Source organism: Ranitomeya variabilis, chromosome 2 (assembly GCF_051348905.1).
Source record: "Ranitomeya variabilis isolate aRanVar5 chromosome 2, aRanVar5.hap1, whole genome shotgun sequence".
Taxonomy (NCBI): domain Eukaryota; kingdom Metazoa; phylum Chordata; class Amphibia; order Anura; family Dendrobatidae; genus Ranitomeya; species Ranitomeya variabilis.
The window spans coordinates 732,551,372-732,575,450 of record NC_135233.1 but is presented as its reverse complement, the minus strand read 5'-3'; the positions used below and the strand labels follow the sequence as shown (position 1 = coordinate 732,575,450).

The 24,079-nt window shown below is 48.7% G+C and overlaps 2 protein-coding genes across 3 annotated transcripts in view; one reads left to right on the top strand and one right to left on the bottom strand.

Moving 5' to 3' along the window:
• The window catches only part of AK9 (adenylate kinase 9), a 166,724-nt gene extending 154,243 nt beyond the window's left edge, over nucleotides 1–12,481 (bottom strand). Inside the window, exon 1 of the mRNA XM_077289565.1 lies at nucleotides 12,354–12,481. The gene's annotated coding sequence lies outside the window, so the exon portion shown is untranslated. The remainder of the gene's footprint in view (nucleotides 1–12,353) is intronic.
• Nucleotides 12,482–12,566: 85 nt separating this feature from the next.
• FIG4 (FIG4 phosphoinositide 5-phosphatase) overlaps nucleotides 12,567–24,079 on the top strand; it is a 613,672-nt gene continuing 602,159 nt past the window's right edge. Inside the window, exon 1 of one of the 2 annotated variants that reach the window (XM_077289568.1) lies at nucleotides 12,567–12,705. The gene's annotated coding sequence lies outside the window, so the exon portion shown is untranslated. Of the gene's footprint in view, nucleotides 12,706–12,918; nucleotides 12,942–24,079 lie in introns of those variants that run through there. The other variant, XM_077289569.1, reaches the window with a different exon arrangement.

Sequence of the window (24,079 nt, the reverse complement as noted above, 5' to 3'; positions counted from 1 at the left end):
GTCAGTTCATGACACATGTCTAGCTTGGATACCCAATAGTAGCATGGCACAGAGGAATCATGGAGGACGCTGGTACAGTCAGCTAGGTACTCCTTCATCATCTTCAAAAACGTTTCCCTCATCAGACAACGCCACCCATCAGGGCCTGGTAGCTGGGAGGATCTAATGAAACTGTCCCAAATCTTTGATAGTGTTCCCCTGCCACTGTTGGACCTGGTGTGTGTCTCCCCTTGTCTCTACTCTTTGGTTGCCCAAGGATCTATTACGTCTGTTGCCAGCGTTGTTAGATGGAAATTTTTGTACTAATTTTTTCGCTAGGGTTTTCTTATTTTGCACCATTTTACTAGCCCTCTGTACCGCAGGAAGGATAGATGGAAATTTCTCCTCGTAGCGTGGGTCGAAAAGTGTGAACAACCAGTAATCAGTGTTGGCCAAAATGCATATAACGAGATGGTCACATGAAGGGAAGCGGGACATAAAGTCAGCCATGTGTGCCAGACTTCCAACAGGCATGACTTCCCTGTTATCACCAAAAGGACGACTCTCCATCTCCTCCTCTTCAGCCCGTACACGCTTAACAGATGGGATGAAGCTGGTGTGGGTAGTATTCTTTGTAGCTCAGGTAACTATCTCCTGTTCCTTCTCCTCAATATCAACCAATATCAACCAATCGGCGCTGAAAAGATGAGATGAGGCTGGGAAGTATCACCCTGTGTGTGAGCAGCAAGCGTTTGAGTAGACACAGAAGAGGGATGGTTATGCCAATTAGAGCATCATTGCCGCGCACCATCTTGATTGATTTCTCAAAGCTTTGCAGAACCTGCCAGATGTCAGACATCCATGACAACTCATTGGTTGTTAAGTGCAGAGACTTACCAGAATACTACCGACAGGCATGTTGTAGCTGGTATTCAACCACGGCCCTTTGCTGCTCACAAAGCCTTGCCAACATGTGAAATGTGGAGTTCCAGCACATGGTCATGTGGCACACAAGTCGGTGAGCTGGCACTTGCAAGCGCTGCTGCAACACTTCCAGACCAGTGGCAGCAGCTGTTGATGACTTTCAGAAATGGGCACACACACGGCATACCTTCACAAGTAGCTCAGGCAAATCTGGGTACGTTTTCAGTGACCGCTAAACCACTAAGTTGAGCATGTGGGCTAGGCATGGTACATGTGCGAGCTTGCCAAGTTTCAGAGCCACCACCAGGTTACGGCCATTATCACACACCATGCCTGATTGTAGGTTCTGCGGCAAGAGCCACAGATCTGTCTGGCCTGTTATAACTTTTCACAGCCCTGCAGCGGTGTGCTGTTTGTCACCTAAATAAATGCGTTTCAGCAGAGCCTGTTGCCGCTATACTGAGGCAGTGCTTCCAGCTTGCAACTATCAATGACGTGTTCCGATATGACAATTTGGAGATGGAGGATGAGGAGGAAGGGGTGCATGAACTGGAGAATTAGGTGGAGGAAACCGTTATGGAACTAGGGCCCGCAATCCTCGGCGTCAGTAGCAGGTGTGGCATCTGTGATGCAGTGACCCATGTTACAGCCAGGTGGCGCTGTATGTGCCCCTCAGGATACGCATGGAGGCATATCTGTAATGGTGATAATGAATCAGTGTCCGGCATGATTGTAAATGGCCGGTATGTGTCGCAGAGGGAGTCTGCGCTGTAAGCCTGCAGTATTGTTGTTCTGGGACCTGTAGTCCCACAAGTATTTGTATAGTTAAAAGAGAGGCTTGCAGGGTTAGTCGGAGAGCTGAGCGGGACTGGCTAACCACACACACACCTCCCACCTATGGGGGTGGTTACAGGTACATAATGTGACCAGGGTTTGGGTCACATGGTTAAGAGTGTATGAACCTGAATGGTCAGAGTGTGAAGTCCTGGATAGCCTGTGTGTTGGAATGTCCTGGAGTGGACTAGATTCCTGGAAGCACCTGGTGAGGCTATGGACTGATGGAATGTGTGTTGGAAGTGTCTGGGACTGGACTTCCTGAATAGCACATGGAGAGGCTGTATCTGCAGAGCCTGTGATGGCTACTGTGTTGGGGAAGCTACATATCCATCTGAGGGTCTTGACTATCTGAAGTGCCCTGGTCACAAGGAAGTGATCCCAATTTGGCAGCTTCCCTGGGAACCAGGACTGACAGGAGTCAGTGTGTGGAGCAGGAGCTCCTGTAAGGTAACTCCAGATAAAGGGGGTTACGGGCAGAGAAGTATCTGCCGTTGGAACAGACTGTCAGTGCTTATGATGTTCCATTGATGTAAATAATGAACTGTTTGTGGTGCGGTTTATGATGTTTAATAAACTGGATAGACTGTTTTTGTGAGAAACCATGCTTTAATCTCGTTGCCAAGCGAGTGTCCCTCAACACACTCAGGTAGCGCTATCTCACACATCCCAAGGTTCGACTCGGTCCCAGCCTCCACTACATTCACACATTGTGCTGTCACAGAAAAGAAGCATCCCTAGCCACAAGCACCTGTCCATGTGTTGGTCGTTAAATGGACCTTCCCAGTAACTGTGTTGGTTATGGGACACGTGCTGGTGTAAGGCGGGTACGTAGCAGCTGGGGACCAAGCACAGACGAATGGCTGCAGCCATGAGGTTGCGGAAAGCTTCAGTGTCCACAAGCCTAAACGGCAAGCAGTCTCGAAATGTGTCCGTTTGGTGTTTGGGCATTTGGGTAGGTGGCTGGGTATTTTATTTTGCATTCTAAGGCCTGGAGTAGGGACAGCTGAACACTGAGCTTGGACACAAAATTGGACGTGGTTGCTGATGGTGGTTGTGAATGTGCAATGATAGGTGCAGAGCAGGAGGCATCCGTGCCTGCGTCATGTACAGGGGATTGGCAAGCACGTAGCACAGGGAGAGAGGCAGCGGTGTCACCTGCAGACACTGGTTGTGGACCCAGGTTTTAGGACCACCTAGTCTGGTGCTGTGATGACGTGTGCCTGAGCATGCTGTTGGTGGTCAGGATGTAATGGTCAGACCCCTGCAGATATTGGTACGGCACAGGTTGCAATATCGTCCGACATTTATTTAAAAAAAAGCTCCAGACTGGGGAACACCTACCCCTTGGCCTGAGAACTTGCCGAGTGTGAGTGCTCTGGGAAATAGTTGCCTGCCTTCTCCCATTGTCCACCCCACTGACTCTTCCTGCCTGTTGCGTATCCCTCCCCCTCTGCGCTGATGGCCTCGCTCTGCATGGCACCATCCCAGGTGGGGTCAGTGACTTTGTCGGCCACCACCTTGTCTTCCACTTCTGCACTCTGGTCCTCCTGACTTGTTGACTTAATAACAGCATTTGTTTACAACTGTGTCTCATCATCATCTAACTGTTGAGACACTAACTGCCGTTCCCCACAGTTGTCTTCTACCTGTGGCTCCTCAAATATTTGGCCATCACTACACACGGTCTCCTCCTGTCCCTCTTAAAATGTGCAGGGCAAGAGGCCAGAACTAATAAATGGAAATGTAAAAAGTCCCTTTGGAGTGTCCAAGTGTGGGATCATGTTACGATCCGGTGACCTTGGATCCGCATGAGAGACTTTCTCGGAGTAGGTGGTACCTGTACTGACCGCAAACCCTAAACTAACACCGCAACTAGAAGTAGCCGTGGGATGTACCTAACAAGTCCTAGACACATCTACACAGCCGGAGGACTAAATACCCCTATAGATGGAAATGGGAATTCTATCTTGCCTCAGAGCAGAACCCCAAAGGATAGGCAGCCCCCCACAAATATTGACTGTGAGTATAAGAGGAAAAACACACGCAGGCAGAAAAACAGGATTTAGCAAAAGAGGCACTTCTAGCTAAATAGAAAAGGATACGACAGAATTCTAAGCAGTCAGTATTAAAATCCTAAAAATATCCACAGCAGATAATACAAATATTCTACATCTAACTAAAGACATAGAAAGTATATCTGCATCTCCTGAGAATCCAGCATGACTGAAAAATCCAAACAAAGTCTAAGCTGGACAAAAACACAATGAATTGCACTGAATTGCAAAGCACACTGCATGTGTGCACAGAGACAAAAAAACAGACACTTATCTTAGCTGAATTGGCAGCAGGGCATGAGGAGCCAGAGAGAGATGCAATCCCTCCAAGTACAATGGACAACTGGCATGGACTCATGGATCCTGCACACCTAAATACCTAATAGAGCTGCAATCAGCAGAAACACCTGCCCGGATTACAACCCCAAGACAACTGCACTACCACCAACAACCACCGGAGGGAGCCCAAGAGCAGAATTCACAACAGGAAACACAGTTGAAACCAGAAGTTTACATATCCTATATAAAAAGACACATATGCATGTTTTTCCCTTGTGAGAAAAACATGCATATGTGTCTTTTTATATAATGTGTGTAAACTTTTGGTTTCAACTTTACTAGAAGCATTAACTGCCATCCAACTGACCACCAGTTCTGGCTTCAAGAGTGGTGTCCCGCACCCCTATTTGAAGTGAGACAGGAAGCTAGATCTCGTAGATGAGCGCGAATTTGTAGTGCTTCCACAGCAGGCACCGTTCCACCTGTCCCATGGCCTCGGCCTCTGCGTGCACAATCAGTAGCACGTCCATTGGGCATTATCGATTAGATATACACTCACCGGCCACTTTATTAGGTACACCATGCTAGTAACGGGTTGGACCCCTTTTGCCTTCAGAACTGCCTCAATTCTTCGTGGCATAGATTCAACAAGGTGCTGGAAGCATTCCTCAGAGATTTTGGTCCATATTGACATGATGGCATCACACAGTTGCCGCAGATTTGTCGGCTGCACATCCCAAAGATGCTCCATACAAGGCAGGATGGATCCATGCTTTCATGTTGTTTATGCCAAATTCTGACCCTACCATCCGAATGTCGCAGCAGAAATCGAGACTCATGAGACCAAGCAACGTTTTTCCAATCTTCTACTGTCCAATTTCGATGAGCTTGTACAAATTGTAGCCTCAGTTTCCTGTTCTTAGCTGAAAGGAGTGGTACCCGGTGTGGTCTTCTGCTGCTGTAGCCCATCTGCCTCAAAGTTCGACGCACTGTGCGTTCAGAGATGCTCTTAGGCCTACCTTGGTTGTAACGGGTGGCGATTTGAGTCACTGTTGCCTTTCTATCAGCTCGAACCAGTCTGCCCATTCTCCTCTGACCTCTGGCATCAACAAGGCATTTCCGCCCACAGAACTGCCGCTCACTGGATTTTTTTTCTTTTTCGGACCATTCTCTGTAAACCCTAGAGATGGTTGTGCGTGAAAATCCCAGTAGATCAGCAGTTTCTGAAATACTCAGACCAGCCCTTCTGGCACCAACAACCATGCCACGTTCAAAGGCACTCAAATCACCTTTCTTCCCCATACTGATGCTCGGTTTGAACTGCAGGAGATTGTCTTGACCATGTCTACATGCCTAAATGCACTGAGTTGCCGCCATGTGATTGGCTGATTAGAAATTAAGTGTTAACAAGAAGTTGGACAGGTGTACCTAATAAAGTGGCCAGTGAGTGTATTTCTATGCCTGCAAATTATCTGGTATCAATAGGGTAAAAAAATATGTTGCCCTGAAAAGGACGTTTCTTTTTAGGTTGCAGCTGCAGAATACCCATAGAAGTACTGCAATAGCAATATTAACCCCTGCCAATATGTGTTTAATCCAAACTATCCCTCCTCTACATGAACGCAGGTAACAGCGGTTTTACTAGAGAAAAGACAGTATGTAGCCCTGAAAAGGACTTTTCTTTTAATGGTGCAGCACCAGTATTATACGCTGCCCATATGTGTCACGCCCTACTGGTAGATCTGGGGTTAGACGATCTTTACATACTGTCAATTACAGGTCTTCCATTTAACCTGTATGCTTTGTTCCGCATATTAAATGGACTGTTTCCATTGGTGCTAAAGAGGTTAACGACTATTTGTATGATGGTTAGAGACATGCAGCTCCATATCACAACTGCTCCTGACCTGCTGGTTTTCTCTCTCTATAAAACCTGGCCAGACCTTCTCATCCCTGGCTGTGAAAGTGTTGCTTCCTGGAGTTTGTAGTTGCTGCTGGAGATTTTTGTCTGCTGTTTTTTAGTGTGTTTTCTCCATTATCCTATTCCCATTTGGTTTATACCTTCCTATCCTTCCCTTTATTCCTCTCTACCTTTGGTGAGTGTTTTTGTATGCAAGCTGCTTTTCGTTATTCCTGTTTGTCTTAAGGCCCCGTCTCACATAGCGAGATCGCTAGCGAGATCGCTGCTGAGTCACAAGTTTTGTGACGCAACAGCGACCTCCATAGCGATCTCGCTATGTGTGACACGTACCAGCGATCAGGCCCCTGCTGCGAGATCGCTGGTCGTGTCGGAATGGCCTGGACCTTTTTTTGGTCGTTGAGGCCCCGCTGACATTGCTGAATCGGTGTGTGTGACACCGATCCAGCGATGTCTTCACTGGTAACCAGGGTAAACATCGGGTTACTAAGCGCAGGGCCGCGCTTAGTAACCCGATGTTTACCCTGGTTACCAGCGTAAATGTAAAAAAAAACAAACAGTACATACTCGCCTTCTGATGTCCATCAGGTCCCTTGCCGTCTGCTTCCTGCTCTCACTGACTGCCGGCCGTACAGTGAGAAGTGAGAGCACAGCAGTGACGTCACCGCTGCGCTCTCAGTGTACGGCGGCTCAGTCAGAGCAGGAAGCAGACGGCAAGGGACCTGGACACCGAAAGGCGAGTATGTAGTGTTTGTTTTTTTTGGTAACCAGGGTAAACATCGGGTTACTAAGCGCGGCCCTGCGCTTAGTAACCCGATGTTTACCCTGGTTACCGGGTGCTGCAGGGGGACTTCGGCATCGTTGATGACAGTTTCAACGATGCCGAAGTCGTTCCCCTGATCGTTGGTCGCTGGGGAGAGCTGTCTGTGTGACAGCTCCCCAGCGACCACACAGCGACTTACCAACGATCACGGCCAGGTCGTATCGCTGGTCGTGATCGTTGATAAATCGCTTAGTGAGACGGGGCCTTTACGTGTATATACACTAATATATCTGTCCCAGGCCTCCTGGTGGAATGGGAGGGGACAGCTCAGGATATTAACAGGATCATTGTAAGGATAAAGACTCGGGCCTCTCTACCTTCAAGAGGTCCCAGTGGCGTAGGAAGGGGGGTGCGGGGGGGGGCGAGCCACCCCGGGCGGCACAATGCCGGGGGCGGCTCCGACCCAGAGAGGAGGAGGAAGAAAAAAAAAAAAAAAGAGAGGCGCGGGCCCTTTAAATCTTCGGGCGGCGCCGACCGCCGCCACGACCAGGCCCCCCCCCCCCCTCCCGGTGCCAGCGCTGGCATTGGGCCCCCCTTTAATACCTCTCCTGGTTCCTGCGGTAGCTGCAGCGTCTTCAGCGCCCTCTGACTCTGCGACGTCTCAGGGCAGAGGGTGCGATGACGTCATCACTGCGCGCTCAGCCTCTCTGTCCTGAGCGTTGCAGACTCAGAGCCGGAGAGACGCTGAGTGCACGGGACCTGCGCTGGGAACGGGAGAGGTGAGGATTTTACTTTTTTTTTTTTTTCTTTATGTCTGACTCAGACAGACTGGGGGCAATATGCTGGAGACAGACTGGGGGCAATGCTGGAGACAGACTGGGGGCAATATGCTGAAGACAGACTGGGGGCAATATGCTGGAGACAGACTGGGGGCAATATGCCGAAGACAGACTGGGGGCAATATGCTGGAGACAGACTGGGGGCAATATGCTGGAGACAGACTGGGGGCAATATGCTGAAGACAGACTGGGGGTAATATGCTGGAGACACACTGGGGGCAGTATGCTGGAGACACACTGGGGGCAATATGCTGGAGACACACTGGGGGCAATATGCTGGAGACAGACTGGGGGCAATATGCTGGAGACAGACTGGGGGCAATGCTGGACACTGGGGCAGATTGCTGGACACACTGGGGGCAATGCTGGACACTGGGGCAGATTGCTGGACACACTGGGGGCAATGCTGGACACTGGGGGCAATGCTGGACAATGGGGGCAATGCTGGACACTGGGGGCAGATTGCTGGACGCACTGGGGGCAGATTGCTGGACGCACTGGGGTTAGATTGCTGGACGCACTGGGGGTAGATTGCTGGACGCACTGGGGGCAGATTGCTGGACGCACTGGGGGCAGATTGCTGGACGCACTGGGGGCGATGCTGGACACACTGGGGGCGATGCTGGACACACTGGGGGCAATGCTGGACACACTGGGGGCAATGCTGGACACAGGGGCAGATTGCTGGACACACTGGGGGCAATGCTGGACACTGGGGCAGATTGCTGGACACACTGGGGGCAATGCTGGACACTGGGGGCAATTCTGGACATTGGGGCAGATTGCTGGACACTGGGGCAGATTGCTGGACACACTGGGGGCAATGCTGGACACTGGGGCAGATTGCTGGACACACTGGGGGCAATGCTGGACACTGGGGCAGATTGCTGGACACACTGGGGGCAATGCTGGACACTGGGGCAGATTGCTGGACACACTGGGGGCAATGCTGGACACTGGGGCAGATTGCTGGACACACTGGGGGCAATGCTGGACATTGGGGGCAATGCTGGACACTGGGGGCAATGCTGGACACTGGGGCAGATTACTGGACGCACTGGGGGCAGATTGCTGGACGCACTGGGGGCAGATTGCTGGACACACTGGGGGCAATGCTGGACACACTGGGTGCAATGCTGGACACACTGGGGCAGATTGCTGGACACACTGGGGGCAATGCTGGACACTGGGGCAGATTGCTGGACACACTGGGGACAATGCTGGACACTGGGGGCAATGCTGGACACTGGGGCAGATTGCTGGAAACACTAAGGCAATGCTGAACACACTGGGGCAATGCTGGACACTGGGGCAGATTGCTGGACACACTAAGGCAATGCTGAACACACTGGGGCAATGCTGGACACTGCGCCTGTGCGGCCGCCCTGCTTGTGAATCCCAGCCCCGCACTCTGCATAATGCATAACACACTGTGGGGCTGGGATTACCAAGGTGGGTGGCCGCACAGGCGTAGTCTGCAAGCCTGGCTGTGTTGTCAGACGGCCAGAGCTCTCTGCGTCTGCACCAAACAGCGATACACAGCGCAGGCGCCGGATTTCATGGGTAAACAGTGCTGAGGGGGTGGTGCCCGGCGTTGAGTGACGGCAATGGGGGGGGGGGGCAAACTCGGAATCAGCCCCGGGCGGCAAAAGCTCTAGCTACGCCAGTGAGAGGTCCCCACGACAGGGATAGTTAGGGCCCAGTTCTAGGGACAGTTCGAGGCCCCCCACTCTTACCGAAGACCGCCATAGTGTGACAATATGCCTGCAATTCAAAACTATCCCTCCACCGAATGCATGTAACAATGAAAAGTTAGTATGTAGGCGTGAAAAGGACTTTTCTATTAGGCTGTGTGCACATGTTGCAGATTTTTGGCGTTTTTTTCGCTATAAAAATGCATAAAAAACGCATGCATCCCATCATTTAGAATGCATTCCGCAATTTTTGTGCACATGATGCATTTTTTTCTGTGAAAAAAACGCATCGCGGAAAAAAACGCAGCATGTTCATTAACCCCTTAAGCCCTGAGGGTGGTTTGCACGTTAATGACCGGGCCAATTTTTACAATTCTGACCACTGTCCCTTTATGAGGTTATAACTCTGGAACGCTTCAACGGATCTTCGCGATTCTGACATTGTTTTCTCGTGACATATTGTACTTCATGATAGTGGTAAAATTCCTTTGATATTACCTGCGTTTATTTGTGAAAAAAATGGAAATTTGGAGAAAATTTTGAAAATTTCGCAATTTTCCAACTTTGAATTTTTATGCCCTTAAATCACAGAGATATGTCACACAAAATACTTAATAAGTAACATTTCCCACATGTCTACTTTACATCAGCACAATTTTGGAACCAAAATTTTTTTTTGTTAGGGAGTTATAAGGGTTAAAAGTTGACCAGCAATTTCTCATTTTTACAACACCATTTTTTTTTTAGGGACCACATCTCATTTGTAGTCACTTTGAGGGGTCTATATAATAGAAAATACCCAAGTGTGACACCATTCTAAAAACTGCACCCCTCAAGGTGCTCAAAACCACATTCAAGAAGTTTATTAACCCTTCAGGTGTTTCACAGGAATTTTTGGAACGTTTTAAAAAAAATGAACATTTAATTTAAAACCACACAGCTGGCATATATTAATCAGAGTTCAGTTTATCAGGGGTTAATCTGACTGGGGGCTCAGCAACAGCTTCAATGAGTGTGTGTTGTTTGATTGGTTCTTGTTATCTCTCCTCATGAACAGGTCTGATATGATTGGGCCAGAGAAAGGGCGCCAAAATGTAAACTATAAATAGATCCTGTGACTGGTCGGAAGTGCACCAGGACTTTATGGACACACTGCACAGGGTGGTCCAAAAGTAGGTGGACAGTATGTGTAATAGGGTTATTTATCAAACATGAGGTAAAGTGAAACTGACTCAGTTGCCCTTAGCAACCAATCAGATTCCACCTTTCACTTTCCAAAGAGTCTGTGAAGAATGAAAAGTGGAATCTCCCCCTTCATAACCCTATCACACATACTGTCCACCTACTTTTGGACCACCCTGTATATCTCGCTGGTTCATACCTAGCTACTGATGGGATACTATTACCACTGAATCTGGGGGCCTTGCTCCTCTGCCAAGTGGGCAGAGCTTGGGTGGGATCGGCACGACAGTTCGCCTGGCACATTCATCATCATTTTACGGCACTTTAGTGGTGTAAATAGCCCCAGAAGTGTTACATTTCTGGCAGAGGTGCTCGGCCCTAGTGAGATGGCCGGAATTAGTGGCGGGAGGCTCTTATGGAATTTGGCGCTTCTTACTCCGAGGCTCCTTTATTAAGAATAATGAAACGCTGGCTGATCCTGGCGCAAAGCGGATGACAGTCTTATTAATGATAAAGTTATGTGCATTGAGAATTTATTATTAACAAAGAAGCTTTTCATCCACTTCATAGGGTCTGGTTGGAAGTTTGTTGGAAATTGTTCCGCCAAGGATTTATTATTGTACATTTGGCCTCCGGGCTCCGTGCGGCACACTGTGGCATCGTTCCCTGGCACAATGCTAGGTCAGCACCTATACTATAGGTATACCTTTTCCCATTACTTATTCACCCTATACATGCTGTCTAATTTGGATTTTTTCCCCCTTTATTAAGACGGGTGTGCAAAATGCAATCTTAATGAATACAGCCCACAGTCATGTGCGGGGTCTGAAGAAAGTTAAGGCTAGGTTCACATTGCGTTAGGGCAATCCGTTTAGCGCTAGCGGATTGCGCTAACGCAATGTTTATTTAGGGGCCGCGTTCAGGGGTCGCGTTAACGTCCCCGCTCTCGCAGATCCCCGATCTGCGAGAGCGGGGAACGGACCTTGGGCGCGCCGCGGACGCTGCAAGCAGCGTCCGAGGCGCGTCACAGAAGAACGGCACATCACTAGCGCGAGCCGAAAAAGGCACGCGCTAGTGATGCGCTGCAGGAGAAATTGACATTGCTGTCAATGGGTGCGCTAACGGACCCGTTGCACGGCGTTAATTGCGACATTTTCGCCGTGCAACGCTGTCCGTTAGCGATCACCCACTAACGCAATGTGAACCTAGCCTTAGGGGTCTTTTCTATAAGTAAAATAATAGTCAGTGTCGTTCTCTGTCCCCGTGACGCGCTCTCCAGGCAGACGTCTGTGACTCGGACATATGGGAGTGATAGCGCCCCACTCCAGTAACACATCCCAGTCAGCCAGGAGGGGGTCCAGCCCCCCAGCAGCTTTGGTGGCTGCATAGTATGACCATTAGTTTAACCCTTTACGGATAATTTAGTAGCCTCATGCCCATTCTGCCACAGAGAATTACAGGGTTATTCCCCCCAACATGATCTCTCCTGCCCCTCCTATAGGCCCTATATAGAGGGGATCACTTGCTGCTGGGGGGCCAATCACAGAGACGCCCAGCGATGCTGAGAACGGGGCTCTGCCGCTCGTTATCGGAGAGTCGGTGCCATAGTCATTATTGATAGGACCGTCCCATAGACAATGACTGGAGCGCCTGCACCTTCTCCCCATTTAATAGGGGCTGTAGCTGGATAGGGGATAACGTGTTTTATGGCAATAACCCTTTCATTGCCACCTTCAGAGCTAGTACGTCAGCTTCTTACAAGCAATTACATGTATTATAGATCCTTAGCACAAAGTGCTGCAATCCTGCAGGTCCGTCACTGTCCTAATGATGGCCGCTCAGTCCGGGTCACAGTATAGGCACAGCACGGCCCTGTATACTCACATCAGCGCCCCTCACTGCCTCCTCTCAGCCTTCGCACTGATTTGTGTACATCCCCACCATCACCATGGCGACTGCCCCGCCCAGCCCAAACTTCTGTGTGCCGGTCACGTGAGGCGCGCTGACCCGGGAGGTGAAGTGACGGTTATTACTGGGGACTACCGCATGCCCTCGGCCGCTCCCGCACTCCTGCCTGCCGCTAGTCTCCAGGGACACTGATTGCCCTAAGTACCGGCGGTATGGGGTTCTCAGGCTGGCCCGACTCAAAGCCGGCAGCGGCAGAGCGTGTGACGTCATTACGCCATGACGTCACACGTCAGTGAACAGCGCTGATGTTCCTTGGGCTGTGGTGCAGGTAATGCTCAGCTGAGTCGCTTTCAGAGGGGCGCGGGACGGGGGAAGAGTGAGGCCGGCCGGCCGGCTGGCTGTGGGAGCGCTGTGCGGCGGTGGCGACCCGGGCTCCTGTGTGTCTTTCCCAACTGTGCCTGACTGTGGGGGCGTCTGTTATCAGTGATATAAAGCGAGGTGCACAACTTTAGTGTGGGGGCTGCAGTGCCACAATAACTCTTAACTTAGTGTCCCCAGCTGGAGGTTAGTATAAGGAAAGGTCCCACGCTGCACTCTCCTTCCTGGAGCCACCGTTCAGTCTCTGGCGCTGCTCACAAATTCAGCACTCATGCACAGCATGCTCACACGTCAGACACATGCAGCACAGCCTTGTCACACGTCAGACACATGCAGCACAGCCTTGTCACACGTCAGACACATGCAGTACGTGTACACAGCCCACTCCCACGTCAGACATGTGCAGCACAGCCTGCCCACGTGTCAGACACATGCAGTATGCGTACAGAGCCCGCTCGCACGTCAGACGCATGCAGCACAGGCCGCCCACACGTCAGACGCATGCAGCACAGGCCGCCCACACGTCAGACGCATGCAGCACAGGCCGCCCACACGTCAGACGCATAATAATAATAATAATAATAATTTTATTTATATAGCGCCAACATATTCCGCAGCGCTTTACAACTTATAGAGGGGACTTATACAGACAATAGACATTACAGCATAACAGAAATCACAGTTCAAAACAGATACCAGTAGGAATGAGGGCCCTGCTCGCAAGCTTACAATCTATGAGGAAAAGGGGAGACACGAGAGGTGGATGGTAACAATTGCTTTAGTTATTTGGACCAGCCATAGTGTAAGGCTCGGGTGTTCATGTAAAGCTGCATGAACCAGTTAACTACCTAAGTATGTAACAGTACAGACACAGAGGCTATTAACTGCATAAAGTGTATGAGAACATGATGGAGGAACGTGATTATGTTGTTGTTTTTTTATTAATAGGCCACACAGGGATAATTAGGTTAATGCGTTGAGGCGGTAGGCCAATCTGAACAAATGAGTTTTTAGGGCACGCTTAAAACTGTGGGGATTGGGGATTAATTGTATTAACCTAGGTAGTGCATTCCAAAGAATCGGCGCCGCACGTGTAAAGTCTTGGAGACGGGAGTGGGAGGTTCTGATTATTGAGGATGCTAACCTGAGGTCATTAGCAGAGCGGAGGGCACGGGTAGGTTGGTAGACTGAGACCAGAGACGCATGCAGCACAGGCCGCCCACACGTCAGACGCATGCAGCACAGGCCGCCCACACGTCAGACGCATGCAGCACAGGCCGCCCACACGTCAAACGCATGCAGCACAGGCCGCCCACACGTCAGACGCATGCAGCACAGGCCGCCCACACGTCAGACGCATGCAGCACAGGCCGCCCACACGTCAGACGCATGCAGCACAGGCCGCCCACACGTCAAACGCATGCAGCACAGGCCGCCCACACGTCAGACGCATGCAGCACAGGCCGCCCACACGTCAGACGCATGCAGCACAGGTACACAGCCCGCTCACACGTCAGACACGTGCAGTAAACGTACACAGCCTGCTCACACTTCAGACACGGGGAGCATGGCCCGCTCACACATCAATTACATACAGTACGCATACACAGCCCACTCACACTTCAGATGCGTGCAGTACGTGTACACAACCCGGTCACGTCAGACACGGGCAGCACGGCCCGCTCACACGTCAGACCCGGGCAGCACGGCCTGCTCACATGTCAGTCACATGCAGTACACATACACAGCCCGCTCACACGTCAGTCACTGGCAGCACGTGTATACAGCCGGCTCACATGTCAGACACATGCAGCACGTATACACACCCCTCTCATTCCTACACGTGAGGCTCACACACACACCACTCAGATCAGTAGAATGCCAAATCGTGAGTGTGCAACGCGCACATTGTCCAATTCCATGCTTTCCCGTCAAGGGTGATCACATGACCAATATGTATGTGATTTGCATACTTGCTGTCATGTGATGACGAGACTCCTGAACTTACCTTACTACAGTTTTCTTTTACCAGGTCTGAGTAGGCATCATATGACCACAAGTACGCATATCACATGTTTGTGGTGACATGACCACCCACTTATATAGGGAATACACAGGAATTGTGACCGCATGCACATTGCAGACTGTCATGATTCGGCAGTCTGCAATCACATAAAGTGTTTGCAGACTTTTTTTCTGAGATTGAAAAACCCCTTTAACCTTTTCCCAACATCCGATGTACATGTTCGGCACAAGTCGGGAGCAGGATCACGCGGTGACTCTGTCCCATGCTTGGAAGGTAATGGCTAGGACACACATCCACATTCTGTCTCATACAGCCGTGTATGGAGCGGTGCTCCACCTGCAACTGTCAGAGGGAATCTGTCACCTAGAAGGCCTAATAAGTGGCCGAAACGTCATTTATACAATGGATTGCCCAGTGAGACACAATAAATTCCTCGCTTTTTTGGCATTGACTTTTGGAGTGCTAAGTTCAGATAAAATTCATGTTTGGAGTGGCATCCTACTTGATCACCCACTTAAAATAGGAGTGCTGCACATTCAGGTGGCCATAAGATGGGCCAATAGCCACATGATTATGAAATCAAAATGTGCACCCATTGACTCTATGGATGGCAATCACTAGGATAAAGTGAACGCAGCTACATTCCAGCTCTAAACTCCTCAATTACCCAACTTCCTGCTTCTGCGGGTCGAGTGAAAGAAGGCATGTGACCTTTATGGGTTGGAGGGAGCTGCTACTGCTGTCTTGCTTTGAATCAAAATGTTTTTGCTTTGTTTTTGTGAAATCTGTGCTTTTCTCCAAATATTTTAACCCCTTAATGACCAGACCGGAAAAGGACTTTAAGGGGTATTCCACCTTTTTTCAAATGCCTATTGGCGTCAATGTAGTAAAAATGATAAACTCCGCACTTAACATCCAACTTTGACAGTACGTAAACGGACCGTGATGTATGGACTGACTGTGAGTCTCGGGACTTAAAATTTACAGCATAGTACTGTTCCAAATTATTACGCAACTTCTACTTTAGTCTGATTTTCCTAAATGGTCAATGCAAATGAGTCAGTATAATGTTCATATCATCAAACTTTAGAGCAGGGGTGGGCAATTAATTTTCCTGAGGGGCCACATGAGAGACCGTGACTGTTGTGGAGGTCCGAACCAATAGGCTCAAATGAATTAAGCTCCATATTAATACCAACATATCATTAATATTATCACTCAATACTGAGCAGAATTAAGTATGCCAACATTACCTTATAGGGTATGTGCACACGTTGCAGATTTCCTGCAGATCTGCAGCTTTTTTTCCCGTGCGGAAATGCTGCAGATCTGCAAGTGATTTACAGTATAATGTAAATCAATGAGAAAAAAAAAATGCTGTGCTAATGGTGCAGAAAAATCTGCATGGAAACCGCAGCAGATTAAAAAAAAAGGACCATGTCACTTCTTTTGTGCATATCTGCTGTGTTTCTGCACCCATTCCATAATAGAAATCTGCAGGGGAAAAAAAGGAATAAATCTGCACAAAAATCTGCAACGTGTGCACATACCAAAAAAAGGCGCAGATTCTGACCTGCGTTTTCTGCCAAAAAATGCAGAATCTGCACAGAAAATTCCACAGTCAAATCTGCAACGTGTGCACATAGCCATACCTTTTGAACCTGAATACAGCCTCTTCTATATATCGTATGAGCCCCACACAGCCCCCCGTGTCCAGCATATGAGCCCCACACAGCCCCCCGTGTCCAGCATATGAGGCCCACACAGCCCCCCGTGTCCAGCATATGAGGCCCACGCAGCCTCCCCGTGTCCAGCATATGAGGCCCACGCAGCCTCCCCGTGTCCAGCATATGAGGCCCACGCAGCCTCCCCGTGTCCAGCATATGAGGCCCACGCAGCCTCCCCGTGTCCAGCATATGAGGCCCACGCAGCCTCCCCGTGTCCAGCATATGAGGCCCACGCAGCCTCCCCGTGTCCAGCATATGAGGCCCACGCAGCCTCCCCGTGTCCAGCATATGAGGCCCACGCAGCCTCCCCGTGTCCAGCATATGAGGCCCACGCAGCCTCCCCGTGTCCAGCATATGAGGCCCACGCAGCCTCCCCGTGTCCAGCATATGAGGCCCACGCAGCCTCCCCGTGTCCAGCATATGAGGCCCACGCAGCCTCCCCGTGTCCAGCATATGAGGCCCACGCAGCCTCCCCGTGTCCAGCATATGAGGCCCACGCAGCCTCCCCGTGTCCAGCATATGAGGCCCACGCAGCCTCCCCGTGTCCAGCATATGAGGCCCACGCAGCCTCCCCGTGTCCAGCATATGAGGCCCACGCAGCCTCCCCGTGTCCAGCATATGAGGCCCACGCAGCCTCCCCGTGTCGACAGAAAAACCCCGTGGCCTCCCCATGTCCACAGTAAGACACCCATACCCTCCTCATGTCCACAGTAAGGCCGGCGTCACACTAGTGAGTTTTACGGACGTATGAGCGCAGAAAATACGTCTGTAAAATACGCATTACACACGGCCCAATGAATCTCTATGGGGCTGCTCCTATCAGCCGTATATTACGCATCCGTAATATACGGTATTGTACGGCCGTAGAAAATCGCAGCATGCTGCGTTTTTCAGCGTATTGCGCAAAAAATACGCCAATGAAAGTCTATGGGGGCGAGAAAAATACGGATTACACATGGACCAGCAGTGTGACTTGCGAGAAATACGCACCGGTGTTCTATCGAAAAGCCGGTAATTCAATTGCCGGCTTTTCATTTCTCCTTCACAAACCCGACATGATATGAGACATGGTTTACATACAGTAAACCATCTCATATCCCCTTTTTTTTTTTGCATATTCCACACTACTAATGTTAGTACTGTGTATGTGCAAAATTTGGGCGCTGTAGATTGAAAAATAACGGGTTAAATCGCGGAAAGAATTGGCGTGGGCTCCCGCGCAATTTTCTCCGTCAGAGTGGTAAAGCCAGTGACTGAGAGCAGATATTAATAGCCTAGAGAGGGTCCATGGTTATTGGCCCCCCCCTGGCTAAAAACATCTGCCCCCAGCCACCCCAGAAAAGGCACATCTGGAAGACGCGCCTATTCTGGCACTTGGCCACTCTCTTCCCACTCCCGTGTAGCGGTGGGATATGGGGTAATGAAGGGTTAATGTCACCTTGCTGTTGTAAGGTGACATTAAGCCAGATTAATAATGGAGAGGCGTCAATTATGACACCTATCCATTATTAATCCAATAGTATGAAATGGTTAATAAAACACACACACACATTATTACAAAGTACTTTAATGAAATAAAGACACAGGGTGTTTTAATATTTTATTATACTCTTAATCCACCTGAAGACCCTCGTTCTGTAAAAAAGGAAAAAAAATCAAAAAACAATATCCCATACCTTCCGTTGTTCTGTTCATGTCCCACGATGTAAATCCATCTGAAGGGGTTAAATCATTTTACAGCCAGGAGCTCTGCTAATGCAGTCGCTCGTGCCTGTGAAACCCCGGGGAATGTCTGGAAAGCAGGGTGACCTGTAGTTACCTTGAGTCGCGGTGATGCGCCCTCTGCTGGATGTCCTCATATGAACTCGAGCGTGGGAACTTTTCCCAGGCTCGAGTTCATGAGGACATCCAGCAGAGGGCGCATCACCGCGACTGAAGGTAAATACAGGTCATTCCCCTCCAATCCATTCATTCCCCGGTTTTTACAGGCAGGGGCGGCTGCATTAACAGGCTTCTGCTTGTAAAATTAGTTAACCCTTTCAGATGGATTTACAACGTGGGACAGAACGACGGAAGGTATGGAATATTGTTGTTTGTTTTTTTTTAACTTTGTTTCAGGTGACAAGGGTCTTCAGGTGGATTAAGAGAATAATAAAATATTAAAACACCCTGTGTCTTTATTTCATTAAAGTACTTTGTAATAATATGTGTGTGTGTTTTATTAACCATTTCATACTATTGGATTAATAATGGATAGGTGTCATAATTGACGCCTCTCCGTTATTAATCTGGCTTAATGTCACCTTACAATAGCAAGGTGACATTAACCCTTCATTACCCCATATCCCACCGCTACACGGGAGTGGGAAGAGAGTGGCCAAGTGCCAGAATAGTTGCATCTTCCAGATGTGCCTTTTCTGGGGTGGCTGGGGGCAGATATTTTTAGCCAGGGGGCCAATAACCCTGGACCCTCTCTAGGCTATTAATATCTGCCCTCAGTCACTGGCTTTACCACTCTGGCGGAGAAAATTGCGCGGGAGCCCTTTAATTTAATAGCTACAGTGCCCAAATGTTGCACATACACACTACTAACAGTAGTGTGGAATATGCAAAAAAAAGGGATATGACATGGATCATTGTATGTAAACCATGTCTCGTATCATGTCGGGTTTGTGAAGGAGAAATGAAAAGCCGGCAATTGAATTACCGGCTTTTCTGCTGCATCGCGCTGAAGTAAAAATAAAAAAAAAAAAAAATATATATATATATAATCAGTCATGGCCAAAAGTATTCACACCCCTGCAATTCTGTCAGATAATACTCAGTTTCTTCCTGAAAATGATTTCAAACACAAATTCTTTGGTATTATTATCTTCATTTAATTTGTCTTAAATAATAAAACACAAAGAGAATTGTCCTAAAGCCAAATTGGATATAATTCCACACCAAACATAAAAAAGGGGGTGGACAAAAGTATTGGCACTGTTCGAAAAATGATGTAATGCTTCTCTAATTTGTGTAATTAACAGCTAGCAAACCAAACTGAATAAACCAGGGTATATTATTTAGACAACCAAAAAAGAAAAAACCCTTAAAAAAACCTTTATTTAACCTTTTAATATTAAATTCTAAAAATTCAATTATAAAACTAACACCAACAAAAATAAGGGCTGGGTGTAGGTGGGCTGACAATAGGGACACCACGGACCAAGGGGAAAATGGCAAATGCCTAAAGGACCCTGTTAAGATCCTAAATGATCTGTGCCCTACCTGGCAGTGGAGGTTGGCACCCTAACACACGATGTGGCGCCCCCACTCCGCGTCGACTGTCCCTTATGTCCCTATAACGCCCTGACCACTACCCAACACCCCAAAAACCTCCACACCATGCACACAAAGAGAAAAAGGTCTAGCTGGGTAATCTAAACCTTAATAGGTTTTTGCCTACACAATGGGCCAAAAAAATATATTGCCAATTAAATACTCTAGCACAACTTTTGAAAGTGTGTCAGCCACGTGTAGACACTATCTACATCTGATAACGCTCAGGAGAAGTAGATATTCTATAGATTACTATTGTCTTGCTGGTAATAACAAGAAAACAACCAATAGGTTATTTACCACTGGTCTGTTCCTTTGAGTTCAGGTCTACATATGTAACAAATATGACACAGAATGATATTTTCCCTTCCCCATGACAGCATCGGTACATGAGAGATGGTCCCGCCCCCAAGAACAGGAAACCTGCATAGGAGATAAAAGATGGGGGCGGCACCTCTCTCCTCAGTTTGGTTTCCTGTTCTTGCGGGGAACCTGCGGTGCTGCATGGGGAGAGGTCTCCCTTGCTTTGCCGGTCTCTGACCGAGGTCCGCGGTGGGAGCAGCGGTGGCGGCGTGTACGCGTCGCCTCCATACCTGGAGCTGCAGATGCGTCTTTCCCACTGGGGACTCCCCGGCGTCCGCTCCTGGCCGGAGGCTGGGCCGAGGGAGAAAAGTGAGCGTACCCATCACGACGCTGGCGCCGACTGAATGGGGGAACTTCCGGGATTGAACCGGAAGTGACGCTACACGCTGAAGAAGCGGTGTGCTGACACTCCCCGGGGGGGAGAAAGTTCAGAGACGCACACACCGCTTCCTGCCCGCCATATTTAAAAGTGCAAGGCGGCAAGCAGGCGCTGGGAACAGTCTCCTGCAGGATGGCAGATCTGAAGGAATCGACGATCCCAGCTGAAATCCCACAGCCTGTCGTGGTACTAAGGGTCCGGTGGGTGAGTGCCTTTGTAAGGCAAAAAACATGTCAGTGACACTGTGTTTTTTGTATATATGCAGGGAAAAAAAGTCACCTCTAAACAAAAGCATAAAGTATGTGCACTCTGTGATAGAAGCCTCCCCAAAACGTATGAAAAGCGTATGTGCCGCTCATGCATAGAAAAAACGGTGTCTGAAGAGTCTTCATCTTTGCTTCAGAATATAAAAGATATTGTTAGAAGCGAAGTACAAAGCACTGTAAAGGAGCAGTTAAAACATCATGGATTGCAGAGCTCCGTAAACCCATTCCCTACGTCTGCCCAGGCATCTGACGTAGAATCCGAGGGTGAACTGGGTGAGCTTCCGCCCGACGAGGGTTCGGACCTGGACTCTTCAGATGAAGAGTGTGGCCGGCCTTATGTGTTATCAGAAGATGTGGGGAAGTTGCTAAAACTGGTCAGGTCCACCCTGGGGGTTGAGACGCCAAAAGAGAAGCAAACAGTTCAGGACTCTATGTTCAGTAATTTGGAGGATAAGAAACGAAAAGTTTTCCCGTTTCATGATAACATTCTAAATCTCATTAAAAAAGAATGGAAAAAACCGAATAAAAAGATTTCAGTTCCCCAGGCCTTAAAACGTAAATATCCCTTTAGTGAGGAAATTTGCGAGAAATGGGAAAAGGCGCCTAAGTTGGACGCGGCTATCGCAAGTACCTCCAGGGGCATAGCACTTCCCTTCGAGGACATGGGGGCCCTAAAAGACCCCCTAGATAAAAAGGCGGATGCCTTTCTAAAATCAACCTGGGAGGCCTCAACTTGGGCGTTTAAACCTGGAGTAGCGGCTACTTGTACTGCCCGTGCCATGGTTAAATGGCTGGAGGAACTTAGCGACCAAATAAAAAACAAATGTCCAAGAGACAGACTTCTAGAAGTCATCCCTCCACTTCAAAATGCAGCGGGATTCCTGGCGGACGCTGCCATTGATTCTGTGCGGTTTGCTGCCCGGGCTAGTGCCCTTTCAAATTCAGGAAGAAGGGCGTTATGGTTAAAGAACTGGAATGCTGATTTCCAATCCAAAGTGAAGCTCTGTGCAGTCCCCTGTGAGGGTCAATATCTATTCGGTAGCGCTTTAGATGAGATTTTAGAAAAAGCGGCGGACAAGAAAAAACACTTCCCTCCACCTCCCTTCTTTAGACGACGTTGGTATGACAATCGTCGGTCCTTTCGAGGATCAGGTAGGGGCCGAGGCCGCCCAACGGATAGAACCACACGGGGGAAACCCTGGGGTGAGAAAAGAGAAAGAGGTTTTCTTTTCAATAAACCCCCAAAACCAGATCCTAAACAATGACGCCATATTCCAGGTGGGAGGAAGGTTACGGTTTTTTGTCCATCAGTGGGTAACCTTACAGCCGTCCCAATGGATAATCAACTTGTTATCAGACGGTCTACGGTTAAATTTCATCTCCCTTCCTCCCCACCGAATAAAAGTTACTCGTGTGGCCAAAAAGAACCAGTTAGTTCTCGAAAAAGAAGTTCGTCTTCTTCTAGACAAGAAAGTCCTGGTAAGAGTACCTTCACAGGAAATAGGAAGGGGATTTTACAGCACCCTTTTCCTCACTCCAAAACCGGATGGATCTTTAAGAACTATTTTCAATCTAAAAGAATTAAACAAATATCATCCGAGTAGAAAAATTCAAAATGGAGACTCTGAGAACGGCGGTAAAACTGCTGTATCCAGGATGTTATATGGCAGTGATAGACCTTACCGATGCCTATTATCATGTGCCAATCAGCAGAGAGCATCAACAATTCCTGAGGTTGGTTGTGCAGCTGGGGCAGGTCTACACCCATCTACAATACCAATGTCTCCCCTTTGGGGTATCGGTAGCTCCTCGTATTTTTACAAAAATAATTTCGGAAGTAGCATCCTTCGTAAGGAGAGAAAACATTCTGCTAGTGCCCTATTTAGACGATTTCCTCTTGATAGCAGACAATCAAGAAGATTGCATAAAAGCAGTTACGACAGTACGAGAGCTACTAACCAAACTAGGGTGGATAATAAACTTAAAAAAATCAAGATTGATTCCGGCCCAGATACAGGAGTTCCTGGGGATCCAATTAAATTCAATCAAACAGATCTGTATCCTTCCAGACAGGAAAATCGAGGTCATAAAACAAAGAATAACACGAATACAGGTGGCCCAATACGTCTCGGTGAGGGAAGCCATGTCTCTCCTAGGCATGCTTACTGCAACAATTCCGGCGGTCCAATGGGCACAACTTCATTCAAGAGACCTACAGTGGGAGATCCTGTCAGAACAAACAAGAATACCCTACAATCTAAACCGAAAAATCGTATTGTCACAACATGTCCGGGACTCTCTAAGCTGGTGGCTAGATTCCGGGAATCTAAAAAAAGGGGTCCCATGGTCAATCCAGAATCCGGTGGTACTGACCACGGATGCGAGCCCGTTAGGTTGGGGAGCACACCTATCAGATCGGATCCTACAGGGTCTATGGGATCCACAGATGCAATCAGCCTCCTCAAACCTGAGGGAATTGACAGCAGTAAGGCAAGCAATTCTTCAATCAGAAGAAGACCTCAAAGGAAAACATTTAGTAGTATTGTCCGACAACAGCACAACGGTGTCGTATATAAATCGACAGGGAGGAACCAGATCAAGTTCCCTAATGGAAGAAGCAGGAAGATTATTTCTTTGGGCCGAAAACCACCTTTTATCCCTCACAAGTACACACTTAAAGGGGTCGGAAAACTTTGTCGCAGATTTTCTGAGTCGTCACGTCCTGCACCAGGGCGAGTGGTCGCTAAATCAAAGAATATTTGGAGAAATCTGTGCAGTCTGGGGGCTTCCTCAAGTGGATCTTTTTTCCACAAGGCAGAATCGAAAAGTAAAAAGGTTCTACTCTCTAAACCCGAAAGAGAACCCGGAAGGAGTAGATGCGTTACTACACCAATGGAAATTCCAACTAGCCTATGCGTTTCCCCCGATCCCATTGATCCCTACAGTCCTGAAGAAGATCCGAGAAGAGAAATCACGCATAATCGTAATCGCACCCTTCTGGCCAAAGAGAGCTTGGTTCACTTGGCTCAGACGTATGTCCATCTCGGACCCGTGGATACTTCCAGAGGTCCCAGACCTTCTGCACCAGGGTCCGGTGACACATCCTCAGGTTCACAGCCTACACCTCACTGCTTGGAACTTGAGAGGGGACTTCTGCTAGCAAAGGGGTTCTCGGATCCGTTAATTACTACTCTACTGTCCAGTAGAAAAAAAGTCACAACTGATAAATACCAAAAGGTATG